This window comes from Myxocyprinus asiaticus, chromosome 26 (genome assembly GCF_019703515.2).
Source record: "Myxocyprinus asiaticus isolate MX2 ecotype Aquarium Trade chromosome 26, UBuf_Myxa_2, whole genome shotgun sequence".
Lineage (NCBI taxonomy): Eukaryota > Metazoa > Chordata > Actinopteri > Cypriniformes > Catostomidae > Myxocyprinus > Myxocyprinus asiaticus.
Genome location: NC_059369.1, coordinates 15318285 through 15340461, shown reverse-complemented (window position 1 = coordinate 15340461; position 22177 = coordinate 15318285). Strand labels below are relative to the sequence as shown.

The following is a 22177-nucleotide window of genomic DNA, read 5'->3' as shown; positions in this document are numbered from 1 at the left end:
CAAAAAAAATGGATTTATTGACAAGTACAACAGCAACAGCTCATCAAATAAGAAACAGAGTTAATTCAAACGAATCAAATCAAAGTGATTCTCCCCTGATGAATGAATCTATGCTGCAGCATTCAGATGAACTTAAAGTACAAAAAAAAAAAAAAAAAAAATACTACTCCCTCAGGACTCAGGAGTATGTCTTTTCTCAGAATAATAAGATGCTTTAAAAATACTTGATATATAGTACTATACAAAAGTCTTTGCCACATGTTTCACAAAAGCATTTGTCTCAAGATGGTTATTTATATCTTCAGCTTTAGTGTGTCAATAGGAAATATAAATGTTACACTCCCAAATATTACTTTTGCAAATAGAAAAGATTAGAATAGAAGAACAGGGAGCCCTGCAACAGATGTCATGGCCCCCACAAAGCCCCCCACTGAACATTGTGTCAGTCTGAGATTACATATAGAGACAGAAGCAATTGAGAGAGTCTAAACAGATAGAAGAACTGTGGTGAATTCTCCAAGAAGCTTGGAATATCCTATCTGCCAACAACCAAGAAAAACTGTGTCCAGGTATACCTGGAGAATTGGTGCTGTTTTAAAGGCAAAGGTGGTCACACCAAATATTGATTTAGCTTTTTTATGTTTACTGGACTTTATATGACATTAATTGATAAATGAAAACTATTTATGTCATTATTTTTGAAGACATCCTCACTATGCAACATTTTTCACAAGTGCCTAAAACTTTTGCACAGTCTTGTACTTAGACAAAGATATGAGAGTAAATGTATTTCAGTCATTTCTCACAATGCAAATAAGTATTAATGGACCTAAAATAGACTTTTAATTTTCTTAATGAGAAATATAATTTCTTACTTTTTCTTTAGATTTTCTGGTGAAATCTGACGTGGATATATTTTCATGAGATTTTCTCCCTCCAAGTACTGATGCGTTAGTGGTGTGCCAATCTAAAATCAAATGTTTTATATCCATAACATTTAGCCAGAAGGCACCTTCATATTTCACCATCTGAAAACGTGTTTATGACTTCTAAAGGATCTTTTGTTCAAAATTCTCATTACTTTTAAAGTGCAATGCATACTTAATTGAAAGCGACATGATTCTGGTGCATTAGGGACAGTGCACTGGCAGCAGCAATAACAGTTTAAAGCATTTTTTTCTTCCGCTGTACTGAATGAAGAGGAATAACAAACTTCACCCCAAATGGTGAAACACCTGGTGGGAGCAAACCGACGTCACACAGGTAAATTCTGCTGTCACCCACGAGCAGCTGAAGCCCCAAACGCAACGACGACTGGGACTCCACTGCATGATCGCTGCCGCTCACCGGAGCTCCCTTCTGATTGGCCCAGTCCGCTGCTACCTGCTACCAGTGATGCTGATCTTTGAGTTCTTTTATTTTGAGATCTTTGATGAGCAGATCCACCCCTGTCATGCACAAATCTGAGAGGGCATAGAGACTCCTGTTACTCCAAAGCAGTAATCAGTTAATAATTACATTAACTAGATTGCAATGTGATTGTGTTAATACCCATATTACTCAATAGTGTACTTCAATATTAAAACCCGTATCATCCTTTAGTAGACAGACAATATAAAAATAAACTCTGAATTTTACCCTATGCATAACCACATGTGTGGGGTAAAAGATCCCTCGAGCTGCCTTAATATTTACATGATTTTTAATCAAAACGTTTTTTTAATAATTTCCTTTCGCAAAAATTGTGTTGCTCCATCGACATTTAATAAAACATTTCTTTAAAAAAAAAATCAATGTGTATATTTTTCCACAAAATTATCCATAACATAAGCATTCTAGTTTTGTGGTCATTTGCTCTCAGTGTATAGACAGGCCATCAATGGTCACAGATAATCTGCGAATGCCAGCAGAGGGCGAAACTGTATCACTTAAATAGCAAAGAATCAGTATGACTCATTCCACTGTGTGACAACACAGTCATACAGGTCGCTATTACTAAACTAAGAGAGGAATTAACCGAATAAACTACTTAATTCCTTAATTAGTGAATACTTAAAAAAAAATGTCACATTAACCTGTTTCACCCAATATTTACTTACTCTCTCTGTAAACACCAGTAGACTCCACATAGACTACACTCTTTCCAAACTTCTTTAGTTTACTAAAGATAGACACCAACATTAAACTATTAGGCTAAATCTAACACACGTAAACCAAATATACCTGAATACACACACACAATTACATGTGTATAATCTAGAATAGTGCTAGTGAATAATCCTCATAAGCCAAATATACCTGAACACACACACACACACACGAAACTAAATATACCTGAACACACACACACGAAACAAAATATACCTGAACACACACACACACACGAAACAAAATATACCTGAACACACACACACACACACACGAAACAAAATATACCTGAACACACACACACACACACACACACACACATACATGAAACAAAATATACCTGAACACACACACACACACACACACACACGAAACCAAATATACCTGAACACACACACATACATGTAAACCAAATATACCTGAAAACACACACACACACACACACACACACACACACACACACACACACACACACACACACACACACAACCAAACATACCTGAACACACACACACACAAAACCAAATATACATGAACACACACACACACACACACACACACACACACACACAGTATACTCTACATTTAGTATTGTTTTGTGTGTATTGCTTTGTATGTACATTGCAAACACTGTCATGTACTTTATGTCTTAAAGGGGTCATGGCATGCCTTTTTTATTTTTTTAATCTGATCCTTGATGTTCACCTATTATCAGTAATGTTTTTTTGTGCAATATCTTTTGTAATATATTTGTAAAACACAAAAATAATTCTATTCTACTCTATTCTATTCTATATTTTTTATTATTAGAACTATGCTACATGTTAATGTGTAAATGTTCAGATGTTTGAAAACTGTCAGACTCTTCGTCCTCAACTGTTGAGGCCCCCAAGCAGTGATAGGGCCATTTGACCAGTGCAGACGGCCATCATCTTCAGTTGCAGCTCCACCGACAGACCATGATGCTTTGTGGTGGTCAGCCAATGCTTACACAGATCATACAACATGCTGGGGCCACCAGACCTGAAACGGAACAAGAGAGAGAGAGAGAGAAAAGACAGTTAACAATATTTATTTAACTGATGACCAACTGGTACCTTTAATGAGGACTATGAATCAAACATGAAATTACAATTTTTGTTTTCCAAATACACGTTCCTTGTCTTATTGTGCACAGTCCATCGGTGCATGTTATTTTGAAGAATAAAAATGTTGTTCTTCTTCATAATCTTTCATTAAAATGTGTGCTACAGTGATTTTACAACAGGTAAGGGGTGTTTTTAGACACACACACATACACACATAAATCACTGTAATGCATTGCCTCGTGGTTATTGCTTGCAACATGACAGAAATACACCTATTTTCAACAAATAGTTGCATTTATTGATAATAATAATCAGATTTAATAAATCTTCCACCAAGTGATATAGTCCATTAGCCTAACTGTAAGCCATTTGCACCCAACGTAACAAACGAAGATCATTCTATGAATGCAAGATGCACATATTGGCACATTAAAATAGATTTCAATTCATTAATTCAATTAATACACGGCCACAGTGTGTTTGGTGAGATCACCTGTGAGATACCGTTTAGTGGCATCTTCACAGAGCAGCACTGCTGCACACAAAAATTTCTGCTGATAACCCACATTATATCACTTACAGATTTACTTTCATTTACATGTAATGTTTTTCACTGTGATTCTGGGTCAGAAAATTTAGTTTTGCACACACAACTTAACTAAGATAAGTTCAACAAGAAAAAAAAAAAATCAGTGAGCTGGGTGAAAACCTTATTAGAATCCCAGATTTTCAATGTGGACTCAGATCCCCACTGTATCTCAACCGATATCTCTATTAATCAGAAGTGTTTGAAAAAAAAAAAAAAACACATTCAGAAAGCAGGACAAATGGCAAGATGACATAAGAGAGAGAAAGACGGAGAGCGAGACAGATGTCGTGCAAAGGCAGGATATGTTATCTCGGGCCCGTCCGTATCTCCACCCCAAAGGTTTTATCACACCTGCACAAAGGAAGGTAATATATCACCATGTGTGTGTGAGTCAATCTGAACCGAACACACATGCACGCATACACGGACACGCAAGGTGATAAGGGCCTCACACTCAACTGTAGATTTGTCATGCAACCGGGTCCTGAGGAAACAGTGTGTTGTTTGCTAATAAAGGCCTGATCCACACACCAACAACACACGCAATGACCAACTTACTCATGATCCCGAGAACACTACACATATGCAGATAAATGCATGCCTGCTCTGACAATCACACACACCCACCCACCCACACACTCACACCCACAGAGCTGTGTGGATACACACGCAAGGCCGAACCTGCTCGACAGGGTAAAGCGCAGCAGCCAGCATGGTAAAATAAAGAGAAACCTTCAAGCATGACAACAACAGCTGAAACTAATATCGCAGGGTTGGAGGTGTGCCACTGTGAATTAGAGAGAGTCAGAGGGGTGTGGGGAGCGATTTCACAAATGTATTAAACACAAAAGCGATAAATCGCGGCGCTTAAATTATTAGGCCGCAAAATGCAGTTGCATTGGTCAAAGAAATGCTGCATTAATGCTATTAACAGGAAAGGCAGGATGCGTGCTGCACAACTCCAGGGTAGGGTTGTACCAGCTGTGCGTAAGGTCACACTTAAGTTGGGATGTAAAGTTCACACTACGGGCTTAGTAACTACTAGTTAGTTTGTAACAAAGTCAGCTTAATTTGGTTGCACCACCTGTTCTTAAGGCAAGACTTAACTAGTAGGTTGTAAGCTCTGTAAATAATGCGTAGTCGCATAATATTTTGTTTACCTGTATTGATCCAATAAACAGCCTTCATATTTGTACACAGAAGTGTTAAAAAGCAGTGAACTTCAATTTGATCTTGTAACGGTTGATGTTCAAACCTTGTATGCTCACATAACTGTCAGCTGTAATAAATTATATCCCCATTAAAATACGATATGTAATAAAAGTAGATTTGATAAATAGTATATTTGCCCTGTGTAAATAACAATATATAGGAACTGTATCTAAAATAAATAAGGGGTGATAAATAAATACTAATACAACAGGCTGGAAAAATAGACATTTATTCATTTTAATATCCTATATATTTTGAATATGTTGAAACTTGACACCGGGTGACCCACCCTGAAAACTGAACCGTTAGAATGGTTTCATGCTGATGAGCCGTTTTAAAGTATTCAGTGCCACAACTAGGCTAAGTTGTAACTTACATATAGCTGGTGCAACCAGCCCCAGTTGCACAAATGAAAACATGGAAGCAGAGATACTGTTAGATTCAAATGCCCGAAACATATTCTGCAAAAATATGTGAATGCAGATGCTTTTGGCTGCACAATCTCGATTGCACACGCCATTGCATTCCGCAATGTGTCAATGCAATACAGAACATGTTGCATTCTCAGTGTTGCCACAAGGGGTGCTATGGAGGGCATTAGAGTAAACTGTCTTGTACGGTCGCCGTTTGTACAAAGGTGCTTCTGTTTGTTCCTGAAAGGCAGCAGATGCCTCAACCCCGCCCGAACCTAATCCTAATCATATGGAGCCTGTAAGGTTGAGAATACTGCCAGGAACAACCTGAGGCACCTTCTCCTCCCATCGCGTGTATGGTCAGCTTTCTCTTTCAGGTCAACTACGGTCATGGCGGAGCAACAGTTTGAAGAGAATCTTTCTGAGCACATTAGTTGAAATTAATTGAACAGTTTGTTACTGCCACAATACAGCAAGAACTATGAATGTACAATGGGACTGTGCACCATTTGATTTATTGTGGCCAGGGTAAAAGCGGTATAAAATGGGCACTTAGCCACCAGGGGGCTCTGCAAAGCAAGGTATTTTTTTTTAAATACACTAAATGCTACGAGAAAGACTCAGGCATCTGCTATGGCTCAGTTTTACACGTATGGAGGCCCCCCTGTGGCACAAGAGGGAAGAGAGAATGTAATGATTGAGAGGTGGGGTTTAGATTGCGAGAGGCCTCCAAGTAGGATTTTTCACTTAGGGCCCCCATATGCTCAGAAAAGGCCCTGACTGTGTCACTTTCAAAACTTTGTTTTTATGTTTTTTTAAGGAGCCCAGTATATAACTGGAAGTGTACTCGGAGGAGCAAGGCAAGTGCTTCCATCAGGATATACTGGACTTTGAACACTGCTACCAAGGACAGTATAACGAGAACATGATGGGAGACTACATTTGGGGGCTGATTTGTGAAAGTGAGTTACAGTATAATCGTAAATCTCGAAAAACTACTCCCTTCTAAATCTTTTGTAGTCATTTTTGTATTAGTTTAGTATAAATACATGTTAATTTGGATTCATGTTGTTTTTTCTGACTTTATGTGAACGAAAAGACACAAATTCTCCTGTTTCCTCATTGGAAATAGGTACATTTCAAAATATCACTGTCCTGGTCACAAAAGCAAAGTTTGTGGGGAATAATAGCCATTTTCTATACTTTTGAGGCATAAGCAATTAGGAAATAACACTTACTACCCAGGAACCAAAAAAAAAAAAAATTGTTACACAGTATTGAATCAATATATTTTGAGTCTATTGCAAAATATTCAGATATTTGCAAAGATACAAGTAGTTTGACAGTATAGGGAGACCAACTCTATTGTATCGTTCACAGTATGTCATGGGAGTAATTTGCTGATTGGTGGACTGTGATCTTCAGGATCATGGATATTATTGTTCTTTACCAGACATTTTGCTATTAAACATGAATTTCCAAAATTAGGTTAAAATAACATGGAATGGTGGCTTCAACAGAAGAACATATCATTGATTAAAAAGCTCTGAGTTCATGGTTGGTCTGTCTTTTAAGGTTAATAAGTTATCGTTAAAAATTAATTTCCCTATGGAAAAAAGTTATGGGATTTTTACTTCAGTAACCCGATCGTTGCACTATATTGCAACACTGCAGCAGGCCTATATGTATTCTGACCAATGGCCTTGATAATGGCCTTTATTTGTGCAATTTAATTTAGTTACACTAGAGTCACAGAAATTACAAACCTCACCTCTACGGAAGGCAGACGTGTCGACGATGCAAGACATGTTGGGCGTAATATCTTCTCAACAATAACTTACCTGTTCCTCTCAGATAGTGTGAAATGTTGATGAGTGGAAGAGATGAACAAAGGAAGACACAGTAGATCTGTTCCAAAACATCATGAACTGCCTACCTAGACATTTTAGGCATCATATGAATGCTCCAGTCACAAAGGCTGTTTCAAAGAAAATTATGCTGCCTTCTAAGATACATCTTTCCATTCTATGTGAACGCTCACTGAAACACACATCTTATAGTGTCTGGTGGATATGATCAGAGGTTGCACTAGAAAAAATCTTTATCTGTCACTCTGACGACCAGTAAACTGTAAAAATAGTGAAAGCAAATGACAGAAGTATCGTGTGAGGTTAAAACGTGGCAATGGTCTATCAGAGGTAAAGGCCGAAACATACTCTACTTAAGTACTTGAACGCTTAGATGCCTCTAGCAGATCAAGCTAGATTTTGTGCATTGTTGTGATCCAAAATGTGTCAGACCGCAGTTCATAACTCAACCCAATTATGAATTGCATTCTCAAAGTTGCCACAAGGAGCGCTATAGCAGACATCAGTGTGAACTGTCTGCTTCTATGTTTAATTTTCTCTTTGAAGCAAACTACTGTCAAGCCGGAGCAACAATATCAATATATTTATAGTAACTTACTTAAAACATCCAGTTAAATGGCTCAGATGTTTGAAGGTAACTCTATCGCCCCCTTGAGTACTGAGGTTTGTTACCGCCATAGTAACACAAGAACGCATGTACAGCATATTCAAATGCAGCGCGTTGGCAATGCGCTGGCCAAGCGCTTGCATCTGCATACTTGTGTTAAGTATGGTCCTAGCTTAACACTTGACGCTTTGCTCCACTGTTTAATGTGTTGGAGTTATGCGAAGCGTTGTGACACACAGATGCACAAACTGAGACTCTCGTGTATTTCATCTGTGACATGTTCAATATACATGACTTCAACATTGTGTGTTTCAGTGGTGATAAACATAAACAGTCAGTGTCTCTGTGTTTTTGTATCACTTATGCCCTTTGAGGGGTCGTATCTCACCGCTAAATGCCAAAACCGGTCTAAACTGGTTTAATCTGTATGCCGTTTTCTGAATAGTTCAGCATGTGTGTAACTCTTATCCAACACGCACAGACTTTGGGATTGTTATGTGAGAAAAGAGAGTGGATGCTTTTGTAAGTGTGTGTCATTATGTATTGATCTGTGTGTGTGTTAGGGGTCAGGGGCATTCACAGCGCTGAATCATATGCTAAAGTCCAATTCAAGAGGGCGAGATGCCAACATAAGTGGTTTAAGCCCCTCTTAAACATCAAGGTCACACACGCTTGTATCATGACCCTCCTAAAGATGTGTGTACTATGCTCTCATAACAAGTGCTTTCAAGTCAATCAGTCTACCGTTAAATAACAAAGACCCTCTGCAAAGGTTTAAACTCCCAGTGAACAATGATGTTAAATAATTATAAAATAGATTGTTTTGGCCATTTGATGCTGATCTGTATTCTTTAGTCAATACTGTGTATAGACATGGTACTCCCAAACTCACACCATTGGTCGAGCCAACGTTGCTGTGTCTGGCTGGACGGGCCACTCAAACAAACAGAAACATTTTTAAATAGTCCACAGAGCCACACCATTACACTTTTAGGTGGAATCAACCTACAAATGGTCTTCTTATACTTGACGCTGCACATTAAGATCTGTTTAAAAAAAAGAAAAAAGGTTTTAACAGTCGTTATGTGTCTTAGGTTTAAGGGTTAACCTTTAAGGGTTGCCGTTGGCGGCCATTTTGGGCTTGGCACTCGTTTCTAGTGGTTTTCCGGGCACGTCTTTATCAGCCCATCTCTCCACGCTATGCTCTGATGAAAGGGGATACGGCACGGCTGCACTACTTTTTGGGAGGTAATTCTCTCTGCTTGTTTATCTGCGGGATATTTTTAGAGCCGAACACTGCGTTCCTATTCCTTCGTGGCCGGCAGTGGTACAGAGCTGGAAGTGGTTGTGCGGCAGATGATGGATTCATCAACAACCGCTCCGATAGCATCACGGCAAGCTTTATGTCCCTGTGCCAACACAACTGCCAACAAAGCCGGAAGATGAGTGGAAGAGCTGCACACAGGAAGACACAGTAGATCTGTTCCAAAACATCATGAACTGCCTACCTAGACATATTAGGCATGATATGAATGCTCCAGTCACAAAGGCTTATTCAAGGAAAATGATGCTGCCTTCTAAGATCTTTCCATTCTATGTGAACGCTCACCAAAACACACATCTTATAGTGTCTGGTGGATATGATCAGAGGTTGTGCTAGAAAAAAAAACTTTCTCCGTCACTCTGTTGTAACAGCTGTAAAATTTCCATCATGGTCTTTTTTTTTATCCGTCATACTTGTTTTAATTTTATAAGTACTACATTCAGGGGCGTAGCATCTATTATAATGGCATATGATAGTGGATAGGCTTAAACTATCTATTTTTTGACTACCCAAGCGCAAGTCTGATAAAACCAAGGAGTCCTTGGGTGACAGTTCTACCTGTCAATCAACCGCTGCACAAAAACAAGATTTAAAATTTTTTTTTTCCTCCCAATTTGGAATGCCCAATTCCCAATGTGCTTTTAAGTCCTCGTGGTCACGTAGTGATTCGTCCTCAGTCTGGGTGGCGGAGGATGAATCCCAGTTGCCTCTGCGTCTGAGACCGTCAACCCGCGCATCTTATCATGTGGCTTGTTGAGCGCGTTGCCACGGACTACGCTCAACTCACCACGTGCCCCAGCGAGAACGAGAACCACATTATAGCGACCACGAGGAGGTTAACCCAACGTGACTACCCACCCTAGCAACCGGGCCAATTAGTTGCTTAGGAAGCCTGACTGGAATCACTCAGCACGCCCTGGATTCGAACTTGCGACTCCAGGTGTGGCAGTCAGCGTCTTTACTGTTAATACACATCTTAATACCAGGCAATAAAAGACACACATACACAGCGAGAGTGTGTGTGAGAGAAACTGTGAAGTCAAAACTGATGCACTGGTTATTAATATTTTTCGTATCTGTCAAAATGACGGGCAGAATTTGAAATTATCTGTCAATGTCTCAAAAGAATTGGTAAATGATGGAGAGTATTCAGTTGACACAACCCCTGGATATGATAAAGGACTGAGTTCCCTGAGATTAACAAGTTGACTAGTCATTCAGACAACCCAACAACTAGTCATCTTGCACATCCCTAATTTCAAATCTGTCACTTACGAAGCTCCATTTGGCTTGGATGTTGCCTTAGAAGATACCTGTCTATAGAGACAGTAGACTGCTTAATCAGGTTTGGAACAGAGGTAGAAAGACAACAGAGAGACCAACAGAAAGACAAAGAGGTTCTTACAACTACATTTAGTTCTCTTTTTCTCTGTGCTGTGGTACTGTTTTATTCTGAACTCGATCGGTTTGCCCTCTAAAACATTTTCATTGTGTCATGTAATGGTTCGGCATCAGGTGTGTTCCATTCCAAAACATTCCTGATCTTTCACTGTTATGAGTCCTTACTAGCCACTGCCTGATGTAAGCGCTTACTGTGAGAACCTTTAACATAATGAAAAAAAGAGGGAGTTTAATTAATGTCACTAATAAGGGTTGGGTTAGAGTTGGGTTAGGGTTAGACATCTAATGCAGTACCTAGACGCTCCTTGCATCTCCTTGCAATTGTTGTTTCTCACACAAGTGATTTACCTAAGGTCCATCAATACAGTTTATGAATGTTTTCCACTGTTAGAACAAAACCTAGAGAGCTGCCTTACTATCTACTGCCTACAAATGTAGCTAATTTTAAAGGGACTTCACAATGATAAGCAACTTGCAAAAAAAGTTCAGCAGAGTTCAGCATTATGCCAATTAGCAGTGACACATTCCAATGACTACCAATGGCAGTGATAACAGTGAACTGTCCACTGATTCAGTTGGAAACTGCAGTCTCCTACTAGCAACTAACAGCACAAAGACTCCAGCGATTTAATCACTGGAGGAAATTTTCCTCTGAAAATTTTGGTCACAGACTCAATGCTTCTTGTAGCTGCTTCCAGCATAATGTATTATCAAGGAATCAGGCATATCCTGTGGCCTACAAGCCAACAGCCCCGAAGTCTGCTACACAAACGGCTTCCAAACAGTATTCAGCAATATTCAGTACTCAGCAACTGGAGGTCACAGCATCAGTAACGGGGCATCTCGTCTGATGCGTCTCAGTGCACTGGAATGCAACAAATCAGTGTGTCTCTCTTCAGAGCTGTGATATTGCTGGACTGATACACTTGTGTACTAATGCGTGCTTAAAGCAAACACAAAAAAGAGGCTGGGAACAAAAAAAACTGGAAAAACCTGGTGTTCCGCCGCAGCCCAGCGCACCTCTCACGCTAACACACTTTTGCATGCCAGTGTCTCAGTCACTGCCAGCCGCACCACACTCTCACGCAAGACTCAGCTTCCGATACATGCTGTCACGTACACACTCACACAAAGCCACTGTCACCTCAGCCCTAGACACAGCCCTGACACACATGCATGCAGACACGTAACATGAGACACATCCTAACAGCTCATGTCCCAATGCGCCCTGCTGAACCGATGCTAATTAATCAATTAACACATCTCTGATCTGTGATGTTCAGTTTATGGTTGTGCATTCTCAAGGGGTCTAGATCAGGGTTTCTTAAACTTTTCTGAACCAAGGACCCCTTTCATAACCTCAAATTCCCTGCCTCACCACCACCATCTCAACAAATATGATATTATTTACATGAAGTATAAAAATAAGTTTAAATACATATGATATAAAGCATTGGGCACTGCTGTCCTTTTGTGTCGGGCTTCTGTGTGCAAGGTGTTTCAATTACATTTACATCCAGTGATTATACAGTAAGTTACAAGTGAGAAAAACAACAATTCAAACAATTCATATCAAATACAGCAAAAAAAACAAAAAAACGAAGTTAGGGAGACAGTCCGTTTTAGTGCCATTCGCAGGAGGAAACTTCACGAGAACACTACAAAGCTCAAACAGTATTGTTTTTTTTTTTTAGAAACTATTATGATTTCCCCCTATAGTCAAAGCATGAGTTTACACATGAGTAAAGCACCATATTCTTCTGAAGAAAAATAAACAGTTGTGGATTGATTAATTTGTTTTTATTTGTTACTATAATATCACATTATTGATGATATTTAAACAACAGTAATGATACAATAACACAATTTAATCATTATTTTATGTACCATTGTTAACTGTCACATTTTGCTTTTCTGCAAATAAGGAAGAATAGGAAAATATAAAGTTTTCATAAGTATTCCTACATCTCTCTTTCATTCAGCAGCGAATGGGATGCGATTTATAATCACATAAATGGCAGTTTTACTGAAGTGGAAAATTATATATAACGCATAAATACAATGAAATGAACTAATATTGACAACCACTATTAGACAGATGGTATGGTTAAAAAAAGGAACACTGTGTGAGGAAATATATGATCGCGTTTGACATGAAGCTGGAACGTCAACTGTCATATTATACTAACTTATAATATGACAGTAGCACACTTTATCTAGTGCAAGATTAAGCAAACTAATTATAAGTATATGAATTCAGAAACGGGACCCTGCTAATCCAGTACTGGTCAGTTGTGACTTGTGAATATTCACACTCATTTTGGTCGATAGAACTTGAAATTCACATTGTTAAACCCCTTCTCTTTTTTACTGGATGAAGTAACAGCTCTGTGTCTCAATGTTTGATGGATATTGTCCAACATCATCCACAAAAACTCCTGTAAATAGTCATTTCATCTTGAAGCGAGATTCATTCACCAATCAGAGAAGTCGCTGTTACCATGATAACAAGCGGATTTTCCTACACTTAAATTTGCAGTCCAGAATCTACAACTTTTTTTTTACATAGGCTGTTTGAATATATTGTTCAAAACTTCTGTTATGTCATATTTTTATACTAGTTAATAGCTTTATATCAAGTCATTATTTGTATCGCTTTTTATTGCCTATTTGCTAACAACATTGTAACACAATGTTCAGGGAATTCCCACGGACCCCCTGGCCATTCAAAAAGGACCCCCGGGGGTCCGCGGACCTCAGTTTGAGAAACGCTGGTCTAGATAATATCTTCAACATTGAGTGCCACGGTTCTGTTCTATAACGGCACTATGACAGTCTCAGCCCATTTGGAATTCATTTTACATTTTTTGAACAAATAATTGCAATTGTAATTGGGTGAATCTAACAAAAAGTGAATCTCAAAAAGAGCATGTTCAGATTGACATTTCACCAGAAAATCAAAAGGCACCGGAAATTATATTTTGCATGACGAAAATTAAGCCTATTTTTAGGACTATTTCGATTTTTTGCATTGTGGTATTATTTTCCAGACAATTAAGCATTTGCGTTGAGATATTTGTTTTTATAATTCTGATTATTCTCAAAGATGATGATGATGATTCTAAATAACTTCCCATTACTGTAACATAGTGGCTTTACTGAAAAAACAGCAAAAATACTGAAATACAACTGTTGTCAGTAGCAAAAATTAAAGTTCAACAAATGCTGCAATGATATAAATACTTTTCAATAATTTGTAATTACTTTTAAGATAACATTACAGAAATGAGAATAGTATATTTTTCTGCATCAAAGTAAAGAGAATTTGTGTGTGTTTTGGAATTCTTTCTTTTGATTTTGGGTGAAATATGACCTGGACATGTTCTTGACAGGTTTCGTGAGATTCACAGAATTACCAGAACTCCAGTGACTTACTGATACTGTAACTACACGAGAAAAGCTCAGATTTAATGTGGTACTGCTCAGATCGAAAGCTGGAAGTTCCCCTGAATCTCTTCAGAGAGTAAAAAATATCAATAAATCAATCAAAAACTCCTGATAGTTTCATTCTGAAATAACTTCCTGAAAATGTGCTGTTTCAGGGATGTAGTGTGTTTGTCCTCACAACGTTGACACGCAACATCTAACATTCTTCAGAGATTATGCATAACCACACAACATGGCAAGCAGAAAGAGACATTACATCATTTTTCCATAAAAAATACTAACAGTAGACAGTTGTGTTATAAATAGCCAACTGTGTATGTGTGTTTTATAACTCTTTGGTCAAGTCCAGACTTGAACACTGCCCACCTGACAGCAACCAATCAAGAACAGGAAGGAAGTGACAGCAATATTAGGGCAAGAGCAAAAAATGCCCAAACTTCCAGCATTGGAAACGGAGAGATAAAAGTGCAAATCAGCATGTGAAGGGCATTTTTAAAGTGTGACAGGTTTGAAAAAGGAGGAATATTCAACATTCAATACAAGTTAAGTGCTCTTGACTGCAGTTACCACAGAAAATTATTTAGACTCATAATAATAATAATTAATAAATACTAATAAATAAATAATAAACAATTTTGAATCGGTCCAAAAAGTTTAAAAAGTATAGCCAAAAGACTTAAATATTATGTTTATCATAAGACAAGTGTGATAGAATCAACTGTCTGTGTATTTACATTTTGCACTTTACAATTCCTTGGTAATTTTCATAACAACAAATTACCACAAGGTCATGACAGGATTCAAAATATTAAAGGGATAGTTCACCCAAAAATGAAAATTCTCTCATTAATCACTTACCCTGATGACATCCCAGATGTGCATGACTGTCTTTCTTCAGAAATATTTTTAGAAGAAGATAGAGCTCTGTCAGGTATTTATAATGCAAGTAAACGAGCGTCAGCACTTTGGCAGCTCAAGTCACATTTAGGCAGCATAAAAGTAATCCACACGACTCCAGTCGATCAATTAATGTCTTCTGAAGCAAATCGATAGGTTTATGTAAGAAACCTATCGATAATTACATTTGTTTAACTTTAAATCGGCGCTTCCGTCCAGGGTTCTGATGCTGTTTGAAATGGCCAACTCTCACGTGATGTTCGTTCTTCTGTTGTAAATAAGCGCCGATTCCGAATTCTCGTGTGAACTCGCCGACACGCTTACGTCATGCAACAGCTACGTGATGTGTCGACTGCGGGCAGGAAGCGCTTTTAAAAGTTAATAACATTTTAATTATTGATTTATTTTACACAAACGTATCGATTTGCTTCAGAAGACATTCATTGATCGACTGGAGTCGCATGTATCACTTTTATGCTGCCTAAATGTGACTTCTGGACCGTCAAAGTGCTGGCACCTGTTTACTTGCATTATAAATACCTGACAGAGCTCTATCTTCTAAAAATCTTCATTTGTGGGATGGCATCAGGGTAAATGAATAATGAGAGAATTTTCATTTTTGGGTGAACTATCCCTTTAAATAGGCCTATAATTTTACACAAACAAGGTTCCTCGTGTTAACTTGCATAATGTTTAAAATGTATGTTTGTTTTTACAAACTGAGTGATGAGTTGGAATTATCTGGTAACTGACAGCATGTCACGGAAACTGTACATTGAGCTCAACTTCCATTGAACCCAGAATATTTCTTTAATTCCAAGAAGACTGTATTGAATGCGGTGAGTCTTTTTAGTATTTCTGAGCCACTAAAAGTCACCGTCTCCCAGAAAGATTAACACCAGATCAAATGCAAATGTTTCTGAAGCTGAGAACCCTCAAATAAGAGACCAACCCAGCCTTAGATATCCTTTGTCCCTTTGTACACATGACCCAGGGTGAGCAGCGGTGCCGAACATTGCGTGTGAAAATAGCTGCCCTGCCCCGTCCGTCCGTCTGCACCTTGGCCCATGTAATTTGTGTATTAGCTGTTGGCCAGCAGCCCGTGAGGGGAGAGATTACACTGAAAAAAAAAGGTAAACCACCTTCTCAATCAATATCTTCTGCCCCCTCCCTCCTAAAATGCTGGGACTCAACTTCCTGTTGTGGGGAATTTCCTGTCATGAGAACGAGAGAGCGAGAAAAGGAAAGAGAAAGGCACGTAAATGCAGCCTTGCATAATCTCTTCCTCAGGAGCTGCAGTAACAGCGTGTTAGTGTTGTTTACATAATCACAGAAATAGCGTGTTAATGTTGTTCACATGCAGTAACAGTGTGCACTGTAAAAAATGTCTGTAATTTTAACAGTAAAAGACTGTAAAAATGCTACAGAAAAAACTTTGATTAATGAGTATTAACTGTAAAATATACAGTAAAAAATGGTAATATATTTTAAAAGACAATACAGTAGTTTTTACAATAAAATGTTGTAAAAATTACATTTTTTAGATGTAAAAAGTATGATTTTCCTGTATAATTAATGGTAAAAATTTACATTGTTTAACAAGAGAGTACATGTACTTTTTACAGTAAATTATTGTTAAAATTACATTAAAAAACTATAATCGGGCATTCCCACAATTCCCTGCATGACCCATCATTTTCATTATATGTTATGGGAATAGTTATGTTTCTTCTTATTTTTAATATCAGTTATGTACTTTGGGGTGTTCTGTGTTATATTTGATGTAGTTTAGTTAATGTTTACTGCATTATTTTAATTTCACATGTTACCCTGATGGTGTTTAGTGTTTGTGTGAGTGACACGGAGGACTGTCTCTACAGCTTTTTTGTTTTTGTTTTTTTACAGTGCCAGCGTGGTCATGTAAATTACCATTTTAAACTGTAAAATGTACAGGTTGTTCTGTAAAGTTGTTTACATTTTTACTGTATTTTTTACATATTTATTCTGGCAACCACAGCTACCAGTATTTTTTTGTTGTAAAAACAACAGGATTTTTTTTTTTACAGTGTGTAGTACAGATACAGTCGCAGTAATAGCATGTTAGTGCAGTTGCAAAAATAGCCTGCTAATGTACTTCACATTCAGTTGCAGTAATAACGTGTTAGTATAGTCCAGATACTGTTGCATTAACAGCATCAGAGCAGTTTAAATACAGCTGCAATGACAGCATGCCAATGTACTTCACATTCATTTGCAGGAATACCATGTTAGCATAGTCCATTTACCGCAGCCGTATTAGCGTGTTAGTGTAGTTTACGTACAGCTGCAGGAAAAGTATGGCAATGTAGTTCACATTCAGTTGCAGTAATAGCGTGCTAGTGTAAACAGGGCCATTTCTGATGCCAGACAACATTGCAACACAATGCTGCTGCCCTGATAACCGCTTGTGCTCTCCCCCGCTGCTGCATTCCTGGATCCTGCCAAGAGTCACATCATTCTCGGACTAGAAAAACTCCTGGAAATAACTCAGAAAAATAACGGAAGAATCAAATGGCTCAGAGGGGAATAAACAGGACTGTGCTGTGTTATAAAGACAAACCGCTCATATCTAACTAATCCTGTTCAGATCTGTTCAGTGCCAAAAGTTATCTGACCCAGATAAACACCAGGGATTATAGGAGTCTTCAGCCTGTTCAAAAGAGTTGTAAATGAACACCAAAAGATTCACTCATTAATCGGTGTCTCCGCCTCTTTCATCTCTAGTCTGTAATTACAAATAGACTCAAAATTTTATTGAATAAAAAAACAATAGAAGATGGTAGTGGTGGTTCATCTGATTTTTTAATGCCTTTTAGACAAACGTCTGAAGCTACATAACATTACATTTCTGCACTTTAACAAGAAAATCTGGATTTTAAATGAGCCCAAGTTTCTGCAGGATAATTCATTTGAAGTAATATTAACATGATTTAGCAACCACTTCTGTCTAGATATCGCCAAGGGTGTAGGGTCTCTGATTTCATGACTAGATACTGTAAATTTCTTACTTTGTCTTGTTCTTTTAAAGCCATGCCTAGCACAAAAAGTTTAAAACCTTTGTTTTGGTGCAATGATTTTGTGCTAGATAAGTGGGTAGTCTTTTGGTGTTTTATAGAATAGAATAGAGTAGAAAAGAATAGAATGAGACTGACAGACAGTCAGACATTAGCCCCTTTCACATATACAGCCTTTTCCATAAAATGTACTGCAATTTTCAGGTTAGAGGTCATGTGTGAACATGACGCTTTTGAAAATACTGGTAAATTTTGCTCTGGCAATTTCCCTAAATGAGAAGTTGTATCGTTACCAATAAATTTCCATATTGATGGTATGTGTGAACAGAGCCATAAGATTACCGGTTTCAGTTCGTACGAGGTCAGGACATGCTGATGTAAGATGATGTAATTACTCCGTGCTGTAACACCGGTGAATTGGAAGTAAGAAAAATGTCAGCAAATAGGTCAGATTGTGAAACCTGAGCGCTTCTCTACATCCGAGCGAATCTCCACCTCTCTGCCTTCGAATGCTAGCGACAGCATTTTGTTCTCTGTAGTTCGTGAGTATTATTTGAAGTTGTCGCATATGCTGTCGTTGAGACTAGAGCAACTGCATAAATGTAAACATTTGCCAAAAAATTGAAAACATCACCAACCTTACCGACCGCATACATTCAGATTCAAAATAATACCCCACCATGTTTTCAAACAAAAACACTACATTTACAGCACAGCCTTGTAGATGTCGTTTCCGGCAAACGAAGTCACAGAGTTTAATGGCAATTTGTGCTGATGAGTCAATGGTACTAGCAAAATGGAAAAAAGACAAAGTCGTTGCATGTGTGAATAGCACATGTGGTACCTTTACCAGTAAAGGCAACCTAATGATTTTCCTGTAATTTACTTGGTTGCATGTGTGAAAGGGGCTATTGTGTGAGGAAGGTGATATCCACTTATGATCATAAGACGCATGTTAATACCAGGTTTAAATGGGACCAATTAATTATCTGCTGACAAACTTTTAAAATTTCATGTAAATGCTCCAGTCCGACTGATTTTTTTTGCAAAGCGTACCCAGAAACGCTTTGTGCACATAAAAGAGCATATGCTGCACAACTGATCTTACAGCAACAACGGACATAACAAAACATCTGAATATAACAGTTGTGTTCTAGTCCATGTGATTTGGCCTTTTTTCAGCCTATGCCAAATGAACTGCATCTATCACACAGACAGACTAACTGCAGCCTTATGCAAACTTTATCAGAAATGGGTAGTTCATAAGTTTTCAGGTTCTTTCACCTTTGCGCAGTAGCCTGACAGGAGGACTTGGTGACTGCCGTTTCTACTGTGTGATGCTATGATGATGATGTTAGGTCAGAGCTGCCTTCTCTGCTGTTTACACTTTCAAGAATCTTCAGCTCCATTATATCCATTGCACTGTGTGAAAGAGGGAAAATACATAGATGATCATTTTGTTTCCCTTTGTGTAAATCCATAAACAGATGAGTATTCAAGGCCAACTGATCTTTTACCCACAGCTAATTCAGTGATTTTTCAACAGTCCAAAAAAGAAGTGGTGTATATTTATGCAATAAACATACAACAAAAAGTCATGTTTCCAAGCACTGTAGAATTCTTACCGGAACATGACCTTTGGCACAGGGCAATGGACAAAGTTATGAAAGGGCTGCTGGAGAGTGAGTTTGGGTCCAGTGCAGACACTTCAGCCTTATACACCACTAAAGAGACCACACAGTTAATGTACATTGTACTATCATGGTACAGGTCCAAAAAATGGTATAGGTCCAAAAAACATGGTAGTACCATGGTATTCTCATAAAAAAAAAAAAATATTTAAAAAAAACATTTGCACTGTACAGAACAGATTTGTATTTGCACTGTACATAACACATTGTATTAGATTTGCACTACCCATGTGTATGTGTGAATGTATGTTTTTGTCTGTACATATGTGTATAATTAGTTTTATTGTTTATTATTATCTATGTCTTGTTGCTGTTTTTGTATTGTTGTACACTGGAAGCTCCTGTCACCAAGACAAATTCCTTGTATGTGTAAGCATACTTGGCAATAAAGCTGATTCTGATTAGTAATTTAGAGCACCATGTAAAAAAAAAAAATATATATATATATATATATATATATATATATATTTTATTTATTTACAAAAAGTACGCTCACAGTACAAAAATACATGATAGCGCCATGGCTGTAATGGACATGAACCATGGTAAAAAAAATTGTGCATGATGCTACCATGGTACATGTCCAAAAAATAATAAAATACAATAAAATAAAATAAAACATGGTAACACCATGGTACATGTGCAGAAAACTCAGTCCTATCATGGTATTTTTGTATTGTGGGTGTAGCCTACACTTTTGTAAGGGTACCATCTGACACCATCATTACCATAGTACCACAGGACTAGTTTGAAGGGTTACCGTATTCACGTACCATGGTATTTACATGGTAATTAAATAACTACAATGGAACTACCATCGTAACATTTAAAACAAAACAAATTAAAAATAAAAACAAACATGGTAGTACCATGGTACTTTATGTTAGGCCTACTTCATAAGTTATAGTGACAGTTGATGTTTGTGTAAATCAGGAGAACCGGTGACATGTACTATGCAAATAAATAATATTAATCGTAAAGAGCCCAACAGTTTAATCTTGTATTTAAAAAAAATATATAATACCGATGTTGTGTTTAGTTAGTATGTTTGTAAATATTTCTCTTCATTTCTGTCACACACCAGTTCTCAATTTTCTGTTAAAACAAAGCAAACAGTTGCCTACCAGGTTCAAGTTTAGAAGTGTGTCGAATCTCTTGCTTAAGTTGTTTTAAATCAGTTTATGTGTTTGTGTATCTGGAGTTTGCAGTTCGTTCGCTGTCAAGCGCTGTCGCGCCACGATGACGTCACTACCGGCGAATATGACTGATTAAAGTCGGCATGAAATGAAAATTCATCTATTTTCTAAATCCATGTTATTGATATTATTGTGAACGATTCATCCATGCATATGTTTTATTTATTTATTTTGACCTTATAATCTTTAATCAAAATAATTCATAATTTGATCTTCCGGTGAAAGGACAGACTTATCTCTGGTGACGTATGCAGGACTTCTCCAATCATTTAGTCCGCTTAAACCCTGGCATAGTTTCCACAAGCAAGTACATGTAGATGCTTCACTTTGCAACCCCTATCTATCGTTCCTTAACCCAAACTTCCTTGGTTGCGGGTCAGTTGGCTTGAATTTACACTTCGAATGAGGAGGAATAACGGCAAATTTGCGGTTGTGTTTGAGACATTTCACGCCTGAATTGCTGCGGTGATCACTAATGAATACAACGCTTTGGATGCCTCTGGATTTTATTTATATTTTTGAATGCAGTTATCTTGGGATGCACGAGTAAGTGTTCTTCCCTTTATATTTAGTGTATAGTGATTCAAAACGTTAAAATATGGTTATCTTTTACTCACTATTGTTTCAACGGCTACAGCCTCTTCGTAAGCAAAGACCGTGATGTGCTTGTGCGTTTATGTTGTCAGTTTGATAATAAATGTGTTGAGATCGCTGCTCAGTTTCTCCGATAACTGGCTCTGACTGAGCAGCACGGTGGAAGGGGTGTGTGTGTCCACTGCAAACTCACATTCACATCTGCCTCCATCCCGCTATGCAACCCCCATTGTTTCACAATCCAATCAACAACCAATGGATAAACTAAAATCCCGCCCTACATTTTTTTCTTGTTTGATAAGCTGTTTCACTCAGCAATACGTCACAATACGGAAGTAAAGTTGGTCGTAACTTCCGTTTCATGCCGACTTTAAATAAAAGCTGCATCTAAATAAATAAATAAACAAATAAATCATCTGCCATGTGTTGTGCCATGTTATAGTAAATCATAGTTTTGTAATAATAATTCATAAATGACACTATTGTATTATCGTGGTAGAATACCATAGCATAGCACTAGGGACATAATACATCGTTTTATGTTTTGAGCATGTACCATAGAGCTACTAACTATGCAGATGCCATGGTTTAGAAATATGGTCACACAGGACCCCTGATACATATCAAATTGGAATAACATTTCATACCA

General features: G+C 37.8%; 1 long non-coding RNA gene across 3 annotated transcripts; it reads right to left on the bottom strand.

The window, feature by feature from the left end:
• Nucleotides 1-212: 212 nt before the first annotated feature.
• LOC127417216 (uncharacterized) lies at nucleotides 213-20989 on the bottom strand. 3 transcript variants are annotated; one of them, XR_007893237.1, is made up of 5 exons: nucleotides 20863-20989; nucleotides 19673-19771; nucleotides 19332-19469; nucleotides 2100-3171; nucleotides 213-1463 (listed from the first exon to the last, which is right to left on the bottom strand). It is a non-coding gene; the product is annotated as an uncharacterized LOC127417216 (long non-coding RNA). The 3 variants fall into 3 exon arrangements; XR_007893238.1 differs by having other exon boundaries at nucleotides 3026-3171; XR_007893236.1 differs by having other exon boundaries at nucleotides 213-3171.
• Between the last annotated feature and the right edge of the window lie 1188 nt (nucleotides 20990-22177).